This window comes from Amblyomma mixtum, chromosome 8, assembly GCF_055824585.1.
Source record: "Amblyomma mixtum isolate Tamu chromosome 8, ASM5582458v1, whole genome shotgun sequence".
In the NCBI taxonomy this organism is placed as follows: Eukaryota; Metazoa; Arthropoda; class Arachnida; order Ixodida; family Ixodidae; genus Amblyomma; species Amblyomma mixtum.
In genome coordinates this window covers 48,605,937-48,618,523 of record NC_143019.1, presented here as the reverse complement: position 1 = coordinate 48,618,523, position 12,587 = coordinate 48,605,937, and the positions used below count along the sequence as shown (strand labels likewise).

The 12,587-nt window shown below is 49.1% G+C and overlaps 1 protein-coding gene across 9 annotated transcripts in view; it reads right to left on the bottom strand.

Moving 5' to 3' along the window:
- trh (PAS domain-containing protein trachealess) overlaps window positions 1–12,587 on the bottom strand; it is a 398,041-nt gene that overhangs the window by 79,891 nt on the left and 305,563 nt on the right. For 3 of the 9 annotated variants that reach the window (XM_089557227.1, XM_089557232.1, XM_089557228.1), the window contains exon 2: window positions 9,791–10,065. The exons of the other annotated variants lie outside the window; for them this stretch is intronic. The gene's annotated coding sequence lies outside the window, so the exon portion shown is untranslated. The remainder of the gene's footprint in view (window positions 1–9,790; window positions 10,066–12,587) is intronic. 9 annotated transcript variants of the gene reach the window in all.

The following is a 12,587-nucleotide window of genomic DNA, read 5'->3' as shown; positions in this document are numbered from 1 at the left end:
TTTTCTTTCTTCTATGCTGCCATCTATGCCTGCATACAACCGCTTACCAACCCTCCGATAATATACAAGAACAGAAAAAAAAAATGCCAACGGATGTACGAGGAGGAAACAATATCCGTCAGTACATCTGTAATGGGTCGGGAGAGGGAAAAGGCAAACGCAACAATGGAGGCCCGCGCCCGGCCACACGTAATTACGTGGCTATAAAGAATAACTGAAATCAGACATCTCGCGTCGGGCCGACACGTTCGAGCTTTGCAACCGCCTGGCGAAGGGAGCAAGCCACAGGCACAACACCCGCGCTAGCCAGGGTGCGGGCGCGTTCCAACACGCAGGGTACATAAACAGGGGAGAAGCGTGTCCGCTGAGTGGGGTATAAGGGGAGAAAGGGGACGACGGCGAGGGGCTGAGTCCCCAAAGGGGTTCGGAAACAATAACGGCCGGGGAGTCCCCGTGCCATGCACTTCCGCTGACCCGGAAACGAGATCTCGGCGACCCGGGAAGGAGAGAGGAAGTGGAAGGTGCTGATCAGGGAAAGGAAGCACCTTCACCTAGGGGAAAGGAAAAGGGAGAGGGCTTCCTGCTCAAGCGGAAGCACACGCACATCACCACGCGACCTTCTCATTAGGCCTTTCCCACCCGCGAGGGTGTGTGACGTGCTGAGCAGCCACCCGCTGCGTTGTCAAACCTTTCCTTTCATTTCTTTTTATTTTTAGCTCAGTGTTGCTTCTCTTTCCTGCACGGGTCTGACCCAGTGCCCGCGCGGTAGGGTGGTACGGGCCTCGCTAAAGCTTAGTCCTTCCCGGCCGCCTAAAAGTGTACGTGAATGCTCGGGCGACAAAGGCTAATCAACGCAAAACTAAGCGTATAAGAAGTAGCAACTTGAAGAGGCTACAGGAGAAGACTGGTTAGTTTTGGTTTATTGGGGTTTAACGTCCCAAAGCAAATCAGGCTGTGAGAGACGCCGTAGTGAAGGGCTCCGGAAATTTCGACCACCTGGGGTTCTTTAACGTGCACTGACATCGCACAGCACACGGACCTCTAGAATTTCGCCTCCATCGAAATTCAGCCACCGCGGCCGGGATCGAACCCGCGTCTTTCGGGACAGCAGACGAGCGCCGTAACCACTGAGCCACCGCGGCGAGGCGCTATAGGAGAAGAAAAACTTTACTGCGGAAAAGAAAAGCCGCTCTGAACCGTCTATTGCGCTACGCTGTCACAGTTTAGGTCCTACACTGAAAACGTACCGCGAAATAAAAGTAAGAAGGCCGAACAACGGTATAAACACGCAGCGTTTACAAGTGCGAAACAAGTATATGGATCCAACTATTAACGCATTACGTTGCTTTTAAACGCCACCTTGAAGAAAAACAGAAAACTACAGCCTGTGTCGTAGTCACAAGTAAAACGCAGCGTTATATGGTTATTGCAACGCATTCATGGCAGTAAAGCATCCAAAACGGACGGCGCAAGCACACTGTAGTCTTCGGATGGACAATAACCGTACATGTGAACTCGTGTTCATCGCCATTGTCACTGTCTTCCACACAGCAATGTTAAAGACTTCTCCTGCTACCCAAACACGCACCGCGAACTCTCCCTTATGAAAATGGTTTATAGACAGTCTATAGATGTTTATTTTTGTCTATTTATATTCAATAGACTGTCTATAGACGAAAGTTTATTAAAAGTGTATGGTCATAATTCTATCAATTGTCTATAGACTGTCTATAGCATTTGTATTGCCTATAGACTGTTCTCTAGAATTTGGCTATAAAAAGTCTATAAACTTTATAGACAGAAGTCTATGGACAGTCTATAGACTGTCTAAAAAAATTATGTAAGGGCTGCCAGTACTTGAATCGGGTGCTGAACTTTGTGGGTTGGGTTGGTTACGAGGAAAGGAAAAACGCAGCACCTCTCATGCAACTGAAACGTACGTTGACGGAAATAATGAAGAGGGAGGTGAACGGAAGACAGAAAGGAAGAAGTGCTGGTGCACACGGCGATCTGGTGCGTGGGTGGGAGCGTAGTAGCCAGTAAGACAAAAAGAGCTTGCGACTTTGACAAAAGTTTGCGACAGCTTAGCGGAAACTTGATTGACAGCATGCTACAGTTAACTGCACTCGATATGTTTCTTTTATACCGTCAAAAACAAGCGCCCCGGAAATGACGTCGTTTATGACAAAGCGCAGTGCATAATATATAAGGCCTAAATATAAGCGCTCTATCGGACGGCGTATACCCTCTCGGAACTAGCCAATCCAGGTACCGCTTTCTGGTATTGAGTGTCAAGTACGCACGCAGTAATTAAGTGTGGCTGCCTCAACAAGTAAAGTCGAGGACAAAAGTCTATGGACCACGTGCTCCTCACACATGTTCCACAGACTTTTCTCCCCAACTGTACATAGACGCAAATCTGGCTGCTATTCCGCTCTAGCTGGAGTATCCAACCAACGATAAGGGCGGCAAGTAGCTATACGATAGGACATGCAAACAGGCGCTGACGAGTTTGCGACAGATGTCTGACTAGTCGCGTTTCCGTTCGAAACCAGTGTGTTAATTCACTAAGAAAGAAACAAAAATGAAAAAAAAAACGTGCATCAGCGGCGCCGTCTGCGGGAAAGTGGCGAACAATAGTCCTTACCGGGCCCGCTTCCCGCATTCTGCCCCCCTATACCGAACTCGCCTGATTGGCTCCCCGGGCAGCGTTAACTCGCTTTTACACCTTTCCCCGACTTCCCCACGGCTGCTAGCAGAAAGCTCTTCCGGAACCCTTGCTCCCCATTCCAGGAGCTTGGGGCGCGAATGCGCACTCGGCCTTCGAGCAGTTATGTGCAGTTCAGCTGAAGGAAACGCACCGTCGTCCGACGTCCTGGCGCAATAGGCTTTCGCCTAGGGCTTGTCCACACTCAGCGGTATTTATTCATTGTTAGCTGTATTTTTATTCAATTTTCTTTTCTTTTTTTGTCACACAACGGCCTATGCAAATTATGCATGCTTGCTCACAAAAAACGGTTGACTAGATTGCTTTTGGTATGAATGCATCCGCTGTCATTGATATTTTGGCCTCCGGCATTACCAACCCAGCCTTCGGCATCCTTTATCGATGTATGTATTCCTTGGAATGCGAACAAGACATCCGTTATACTCCAGAGAAACTTGAAGGAAATTTCGTGTTTTTGTAAACGAAGGTGTCCACCTATCACACGCGATTTCCAGCTGTTAATAGGTGTACTATACAAACGATTCATTCATGACATTTACACGACAAAAAAACGCATAACGGACTCTTTATGACGTTACGCAGCTCCTCCATCAACGATGGCCTTTTCATTACTTCCTATCCATTGATTACGAGCCCGCCCTTACAAAAATGTTTTAAACAGTCTATAGACTGTCCATAGACTTCTGTCGATAAAGTCTATAGACACTCTATATACAAATCCTAGAGAGCAGTCTATAGGCAATACAAATGCTATAGGCAGTCTATCAACCATCTGTAGATTTATGGCCATGCACTTTTCGTAGATTTCTGTCTACCGACAGTCCACACACTATGAATAGACAAAAAGAAGTATCTATAGGAAGGCCATATAATCTATAAGAAGTCTACAGACTGTCTATAGATCATTTCTATAAGCGCATGATGCTAACTTAAAACTCGGACAATTTCCTCTGCTTTAAAAACACGCCACATAGAGCACGAATGCTCAAAATGGATACCCAGTTCTTTTTTTAGTCATTCTGAGATTTACTTGCGCTTACAAGAACGCGATGATAATTCATTCCATCAGATTTCTTATGCATGTCACATTTCGAACCAATAAAATGTTAATGGGCCAACGATAAGCGTGGGGAACACTTTAATACTGCACGGGAACTAGAAGGCTCCACGTCTTATTATTTCTCAGATCATGAACAGAAATAGAGGTCATCTGTGCTCATCCAACATCTCCTTTTCATTTCTGCGTCAATTCAGTCAGTCGGAGAACATCTTTGACCGCTTACTTCAAGTCTCGAATTGTACAGTTAGTACGAAAAGCCTAACTATTGTTAGACGACTTCCGAGAGGAAAAATGGCAGTTTAAATACAAAAAGCTCTAATTAGAAAATTCCTACGAGAATACTCTTTATAACGTAAACGGAACGCGGTAACGTCATTCGAACCTCCATTTCTGCCTTTTTTTATATAGTGTAATTCACCACCATAAAGACAGATGAAGTCCTCATGTTATTTCTGCAGGTAAACGACGCCATTTTCTCAAAAATATAATTTCCCGCAGTTCCGCTTCTTTTTAGCTCTATAAACTTTTTGTCTCCCTCCCCTTATTTCATGTACAAATATTCAGAAAGTTTCCCCTCTTGATCGCAGGAAACGATTTTTCGACGAATCGCCAAAGCCATATATGCTTCTATTTGCTCCGTTCGGAGTAAAACACTGCCTCTTCCATTAAGCGACGCCGCGGTGGCTCAGTGGTTATGGCGCTCACCTACTGACCCGAAAGACGCGGGTTCGATCCCGGCCTCGGCGGTCGAATTTCGATGGAGGCGAAATTGTAGAGGGCCGTGTACTGTGCGATGTCAGTGCACGTTAAAGAACCCCAGGTGGTCGAAATTTCCGGAGCCCTCCACTACGGCGTCCCTCATAGTTTAAGTCACTTTGGGACGCTAAAACCCATAAACCAACCAACCAATCTTTCATTAAGCAATGCCGCATGCGAAGGGAGAATTCTCCACTCGCTCAAGCGCCGTCACTTCGAGACTGAAACACGCCCGTTTCTTCCTCCCGCAAAGAGCTCAGATGGTAGCAGCCACCTGCTTAGCGCAGCTAGCAGTCCGACGGCGTTGCCCACACGGCGTTGCACAGAACCAGCGGAGAAGAGCACGCAGGGAAAAAGCAGCAGCCGCCGAGACAACCCGACCGGTAAATTTGCCCGGCGCGGGCGCTTCCAAATCAGGTGATAATAAGGCGGAACGAGCTGGGCTGGCTGTATCCGAACGGGTGTGCCCCCCCCCCCCCCCCCCCATGCTTCCCCAATTCTCCCTCACAACAGCCACTACGACCACCACCCGCGCACTTGGAACTCCGCCGGGAGGAAACGAGTTGACGAGGCGCTCGCCGGGGGAACGCAGGGAAAGGCTTCGTGCGGGAAAAACTCTCCCTCCTCCTATCCCTAGCGATGCTACGACTGCGATGAGCGTCAGCGTGGAAACCGCTCTTCGCGCCTTCTGTGTGCGCGCGCCTCTTCGAGCTAACACCCCCTCCCACACCCAGCCCGAACCTCCCACTACCCCCGTCCCTCGTCCTGCCGGCACCTCGTTCCGTCCTTCTTCCCGGCCGGAAGCGGAAATAGAAAAGGGACGTGACTTCTTTTCCCCTCCATCCCGTTCTCACCCTTTAACTCCCTTTTCATCCTTGTTTTGTCCTTTCGCGCTTTGTTGTCTGCTCCGTCCTCTGCTTCCTCGAAGCGTGCAACGGTGACTACCCCCCCCCCCCCCCCCCCTTTCCAGAGCAGCGCCCGCTTGTTTTTCCATCACAGCTCCTGGAAGGAGCGGCCAGTTAGAAGGGCGAGGAGGAAGGGGAAGAAAGAGTGAGGAAAAAGGGGAGAGGGTCCGCCAAAAGCAATCGTGAGTGCCGGCAGGCGCCGGCGACGTGACCAGCCGTTCAAGAGCCGTGGACAGGAATAATAAGTGCTCCAATAACAGCGGAGACAAAAGAAGCAAGAAAAATGCGAAGGGAGAGAGAGAGAAGCCGGCAAATGACGAAAGTTGGCGCGCGCTCCACGGGTTTCGTTCGCTCCGCCACCGCTATGTGGCGCCGGGGCTAAAATCCCGAAACGCTGGGGAAAGAAAAGCAAACAAAACAAAACTCCGCGCGGAAGAGACAGGAACGATGTGAGCCTATATAAGACGGACAGCATCGTGGGAAATCATCGGAGTCCGAGCGCCTAGCGCCGTTCTGACACGGAGGCGCTGCGGTCATCCGTCGGAAGAGTTTTTACGGGAAGAACTCGCGAAACACGCGGAGCGAAAAATATTTATAGTATATAAAGACGAGGACGCAGGCAAGCAGCCCTGAATTATTTTTGTGTGAACGGCTGTGAGCGAGTTAACGTTTGCGTGAAGGGACCACAAAAGCAGATGGAAGTTCGCCTAGATCAATGAACTACCGCGTCATGTTTACTGCGAAAAGTATGAATTCTCTAATTTCACCAATAACTTCAATTTACAGCCCTGCAACTGTCTTGCTTCCGCAAGTCCTTCTGTAAGTCTCCAACTAGCTAAGCCTGCATTTCTGCCCGAGCGCAATCGTCGTTAAGTACAGATGGCAAAACACATGCCTAGAACAACCAAACTGTGTGTTCCGGAGCTCCCAAAGCCGCTGCGACCAAGAAGGCAAAAAATGACGATGAAATTCTATGAGTTTAACTGCACATGTTTACATCCAGATAATATTTCACCATATCTTATCGCTAGTTATCGCGTGTTACGTCCGAAGCACGCTCAGAGCGTGTTCTAGACATGCGTTTTGCCCTCTGTACGCGTAAGGACAGACCTCCAAACGTTCGTAGTTGTTTTTTTTTTAGGTACATCAACTATCCTGCCCAAGGCTTCTTTCTTTTGAGCTAAAGCTTCCTTAGCACAAGTTTGTCAAAAGTTGTAACTCGCACCACGCACAAGCATAGAGAGTTTTAGCGAACAGGAGACGTACCCACGTAGACATCGTGTGCACGCCTGCTACTACGCACGCGCAGCAGTCGTAAATTAGCCGTTTTTAGCATACCGGAAACGTATCAGCGGAGACGTATACCGGCTTACCGGACGCGTCTGCGCAAATACGTCTCAGCTAAGCTAAAACTCTCCAAGATGAAGGACCAGACCATACTTCGAAACGAAAGCAATTCTTCAACGACTGTCGAAAAGAATCGTGTACGAAAGCTGGGCCGCCACACGCAGTCTATACCTGACAGTTCAAAAGACCACTGCACGGCACAGAAATGATAAGTAGCCCTCGGGCGGAGCGGTGGATATTGGAACAGCCACGTCAACGGCAATTTCTTACTTTAACTGAGATTGACGCCCCCTTTCTATATATAGAGACTCCCAGGGGTGAAAGCTGAGGCTTGCAACACATTTCCTTTAATTTTTTTTTTTTAAGCACGAAGCAAAAAGAGCCGAACTTGTAGGTGCTCGCCATTTGGGGTGGTACTCAGTCGCGGGCTAGACATCGGAACCACAGGACCGGAGATGGATCGCCCTGCTGTCTTCGTTGACAGGACGCATGCTTTTGATAAAGACGAATTTGGAAAACGTTGAGGACGGCTGTCCTCCAGTTACAACAGAATCATTTCCGAGATCACAGACAAGAAGTTCGACGCAGTATTGAATGTACCAGGTGGGTTTTACCTCGCAGATGTCGCTTCTATTTGTCAGCAAAAATGGACATCCGTCAACCTTTTCAAGGATGCCGACATATAGACAGGAAGGATGGCCTTAAAGCAGTACAAAGCGTGGAACTGTAGGGGCAAAAAAAAAAAAAAAAAAGCAAGGACTTCGCCACAGGGAAGCCATAAAGATATCTAAATCACTAACTATTCTCCTTATTTCTGGTATTTCTATTGTTGGCGGATGACTAATTTTCTTGCCTTTCTTGCCCAATTCGAGTTAATGATTTGCTCGAATTTTTTCCGGGCTACGGAAAGTTAAGCTTGCGGAATTTATTAGGCATGCGCATAACAATGGTTAGAGCACGCTGCAGGTACCTGGATTAAAGCTGGTAAACAACCAGGCACCTAACCATTCGGTACATTAACAGCTATTAAAATGAAGGCTACCATTGTTCGCTAATAAGGCTTGATTGCCTCCCAAGAAAGAAAACTAAGTCCACAATGAGAAAAACACCTGGCGCTCTTAGCACAAGTTGAGAAATGGCGTCACAGAATAATAAACAGACACCTGTCCGCATGTGCCCCTACGTAAGAAAAGCAGCGCTAAAGAGATTTACGCGTCCAAAATGGTCAGAACACTGTGAAGAATATATAAAGCATTGAGAAGACTTCAAAAGCTCATTCAAAGCGTTACGAAACCAAAAAAAAAGGGGAAAAAAACGTGCGCGACGCTCCCTTCTCGAATTTTTCACAAAGCGCAATTTTTTCTTCTTACGGACTCCGCGCCGCTTTCCTCACTTTTCGGCCGCGGTATTACCGCGGACGCCGCCTCGGCGGATCTCGTCATAAAACAAACGGACGGTCAGAGTCGAGAACGAAACGAAACAAGTAAATAAAAAAGACACAGAAAAGAGAGTGCAGGGGCCTGGAAGGTGGAAAGAATGACACGGCAACAGTGCGGCTACGGTGCGGCTATGGTGACCGCGAAGGCATGGAGGGCTGTACGGGGCCATATATACACGCACCCTGCTAGTACAACTTCATTTTCCGGGTACGGGGGCACCCCGCAGGACTGGCTAGCAACGCTCGAAGCACCCCACCACCCGACGCGCCGCTGACCGAAAAGCCCCGAGGCTCAACGCCGAGGCCTTTTTATGCCTCCCTGGCCTCCGCATCTTTTCCTCTATTCTTTCGTTTTCAAACCTTCGGTGGCTGGCGCGGCTCATGTTTCATATTTTTTCGGTAATCCGGCCCCCACCATCCCGCACTTTTCGTCGCCTCCTATTACTCTCGTCATCCGTTTTCTGTAGAATCTGTATTCATTCTTCTTCGTAGATAAATTCGGCGGTTTTACTTTTCGACTCAGTTGTTACTGTTTTTTTCCTCGAGGTGGTCCAGGATGGCCCTTTTCCATCGCAGCCAGAGAAAACGTGCGGACTGCCCGGCACTTCTAGCGGCGGCAAAGCTCGGTTTTCGCACAGCACCGAAAAACGGCCCGTGCCAAGCTATATGATACTTGCTCTCCCAGTTTGTCTTCCTGGCGAAAGAAAGTTCTTGCTTTAGGTGCATGCAGTTCCGAGGTAGGCGACGAAAAACTGCTGACGGTAGCAGTTTGATATTACAATGCTCCCACACACACAAAACCTACGGTTATCTAGGCATTACGCAGACTTGATTCTCTGCATAACTCTTGCGTGTTCTCTAACTTGACGCCGCACTAGCTGGTATCCGCGATGTGCGAAGCGCCACACAAAATCTTACGCAGAGACGGCTACAGCGCTCGTAGTTCGCAACGAGAAGAACAAGGTCAGGGGAGGAAGGTCGAACGTTCCGCGCACCAATATCCAGGATCAAGCGTTAAAACTCCCGTTAAATCTTCACGAATTAGCTCTCCAAAAAAATTCTCACGGACACTTAATTAGATTGTGTGTTCGCAATGCGATAGCATTAAAAGCTGTTGATGCCTTTCCCGGAAGTGACGTCACTTTCAGTATAGTGACGTCACTGCCCTCTATCCGATGGGAATTACCTTGTCTGGTGACGTCATTTACCTCCAACCAATGGGAATTATCCTGCGTGGCGACGTCACTTTCTTCCAGCAATGGGAATTATCCGGTCTGGTGACGTCACTTCTCTCCCGCCATGGGCGAATTATATGACCGACGACAGATTTTTGTCTTGATGAAGCTTTTAACTTAATCAACACGACAGTGGAGCCTTTATTGCAAGCTTTGAGTGTGGACTGCAAAGCGAGCAACGCGTTTGCTCGTGACGCACGTACCACGCGACAATCTCGTACCACGCGACAATGTTCCCATAGTGCTCCTCTTTGTCGTCTGCGAAGAACCGTGGTCGCGCCCAGTCGTAGCCCCCAACGCACAAGCATCCACAGCACTCACCTGGCACTGGCCGCCGAAACTGCCCTTGTGTGGAGAGCACTCCGAGCGTCTCATCGAAACACACGCACACCACACACAGTATCCGCAGAGCGAACGTCCAGCGCGACACAACGCGGGGAAGGAGAAGGAGACGCGACTCCCAGCACAGGGGCGGCTGGGGCACCGGCGGCCGCCAGCCGAACGCAACAACTCGGCCTGCCCACAGCACACGCCAGGGAACGGAGCACCGACATGGCGTCGAGCACCTGACCACCGAGGGGCCGAAAGCAACTCACCTGCGAGCAGAAAAAAGGCAAGAAAACAGAGATTAGAGGAGCACGAATATGCTTACCGTTACATGCAACGACATTCTACAACATATCCACAAAATCTCATTTTAAACTCAACAAAAAGTCAACATATTGTCAACATACAGCCAAACTCTGTTTTATTGTCATGATAGGATACTGCTATTTTAAACTTAAACACACAGCATTCATTCACCTGATTGTGCATTCGATAAATGAAATGCAACAATAAAAACTAAAGTGCAAACACTCAGGAACATAAAAGCAATATTTGGAAGAGCACAAATAAAAATAGTGACTATAACTATGCAACTATTTATTCACTGTAAACCAAGAAGTCATTGTATGCGTCCCATTCGAGCGGTAGGCGTTTCATAAGGTAAATGCATGACGTCGCTATAGTACGCTACGCTCGACGTATTTGACTGCTTTGCGAAGTATTAGTGGCGCGTTCCAGGCGTTAAAAGCAGATTTTAAACCCTCGTAAAGCAGCAGCTCAGAACATCCGACCATAAGTAACCATAACCATAACATCCGACCATAACATCCGACCGGAACAGTCGCTGAACTGGCAGAGATGGAACGGTCAGCAGGGGCTCATACGACTGACCAATGTGATCACCGCGCATAGGGCCGCTGTGCCGGAGAAATGTTCGAGGCTGCGCTAAGGCACTTACTGGTCATTTTTCTCTCGTGGCTGAACAATTCGAGAGGACTTTCCCGTCCACCAGAAGCGCGCTAAGGGATCAGGCGCGGGCCGCTACGAACGGGAACTAACGCCCCAGCAAAAGGTCGAAATGACCTCAGCCCGACATGCGGCGAGGCCAGACTGGACAGGCTGGAGAGTCCCTCGGGTCCCGTTGACCGGGACGAGACGGGGCCACTCCGAATTTACACTCCAGGAGACGAACCTTCAACCTCGCTTTCCCTGCTCCTCTAACCTGGTCTCGATACAGAAAGCCTGTCTGCCATGTACGTTCTTGATTCACTGTTCTTTGGGCCTTTTATTGTAGGCGTGCCTTTTTCGTTGCTTCATTCGTGTTTTTCATCGCCTCTATTCACTTCGTCTGTCTTTCAGAGCGCTGCACTTGAGTCCACGTCCCTCTACGTACCACTCTCATCCACCTGACCTGCCCCCCCCCCCCCCCCCCCCCCCCCCACTCCCCCCGTCTCCCCATTGACCGCTCCCTTCACACGCACGCACACAGAAACCTCCGGTCTGCGCCATTATCACCCACTGCCCACTGGCACCCTCTTTAACAACGCGCTGACCAAAGCGCCCCTGTGCGTTGCGCTCCGCCACTTGGCTTCGGTGCAAAGTGGGAAAGACGGCTGCCGGTCAGTGCGGCTCGGCTGTTCCCCGACGCTTTGGTCAACTTGCGTTCCCCGCCACGCTGGCTCACTCACGATTCTGTCCAAATTGATGCTAATGGGAGTAACGAAGTTCCCCCCCCCTCCTCCTCCTCCACCGTCTTTCAGTTCACCGACGACAATTGGGGAGCTGGGAAAGGACTGAACAGAGTATAAATAAGCGGAGCTTCCCATTCGCACACTGTCTTCGCGGACCATAGTATCTGGTCGACAATGCTACGCGTTGAAACAGCCAAGAAGGAGAAGTTTTCACCCACCCTTGAAAATGAGAACAGAATACTGTCTTTTATCAAAAGCATTGCAGCCGCCTCACTAGCTGTACGCCGCAGCTCAGAATTAATTAAGCGCGGAGCGCAATGACAGGCAAATATTATTGCAGATTCCTAGCGTCTATAACCACAAACGCCTGAAAAACTTTGTGATCGCTCCTAGTACACGCACTTTCGGTGCCATTAACGACTGGCATTTTAAGTGCGAACTCAAATAATATTAAAAAAAAACATAAGCGATAATCTACACGCCAGTCTGGTACGCCCCTAACTAAGCGTGCACCAGTTCAAGTAACTAAGTTTATATTCTCTACGTTCAGATCTGCCGATCACAATCGAGACTCCAACTGAGGGCCGTTCCAAGCAGCGCGACTTTATATGGAATGCAACAGCGCAATTATTGGGCTGTCAGTGCCCACAGCCTGACGTCAGCGAGTTAAGACAGTGTATGAGAACCTTCCTGAATGGCTATGAGGTCGGTGTTTATGTATTTGCGCGCAGGAAATGTGTCTTTTGTACAACTATAGTTATTGTATACTTCTTTGGAAACGTCCCCACACAAATTTGCCGCAGACATCCCTACAACGCTTATCCAGTAGAAGCTTTACATCTAACCACATTCGGCCGCCGCGGTGGCTCAGTGGTTATGGTGTTCGGCTGCTGACCCGAAAGACGCGGGTTCGATACCGGCCGCGGCGGTTGAATTTCTTTGGAGGAGAAATTCTAAAGGCCCGTGTACTGTGCGATGTCAGTGCACGTTAAAGAACCCAGGTGGTCGAAATTTCCGGAGCCCTCCATTACGGCGTCTCTCATAGCCTTAGTCCTTTGGGACGTTAAACCCCATAAACCAACCATCTAACCGCATTCACG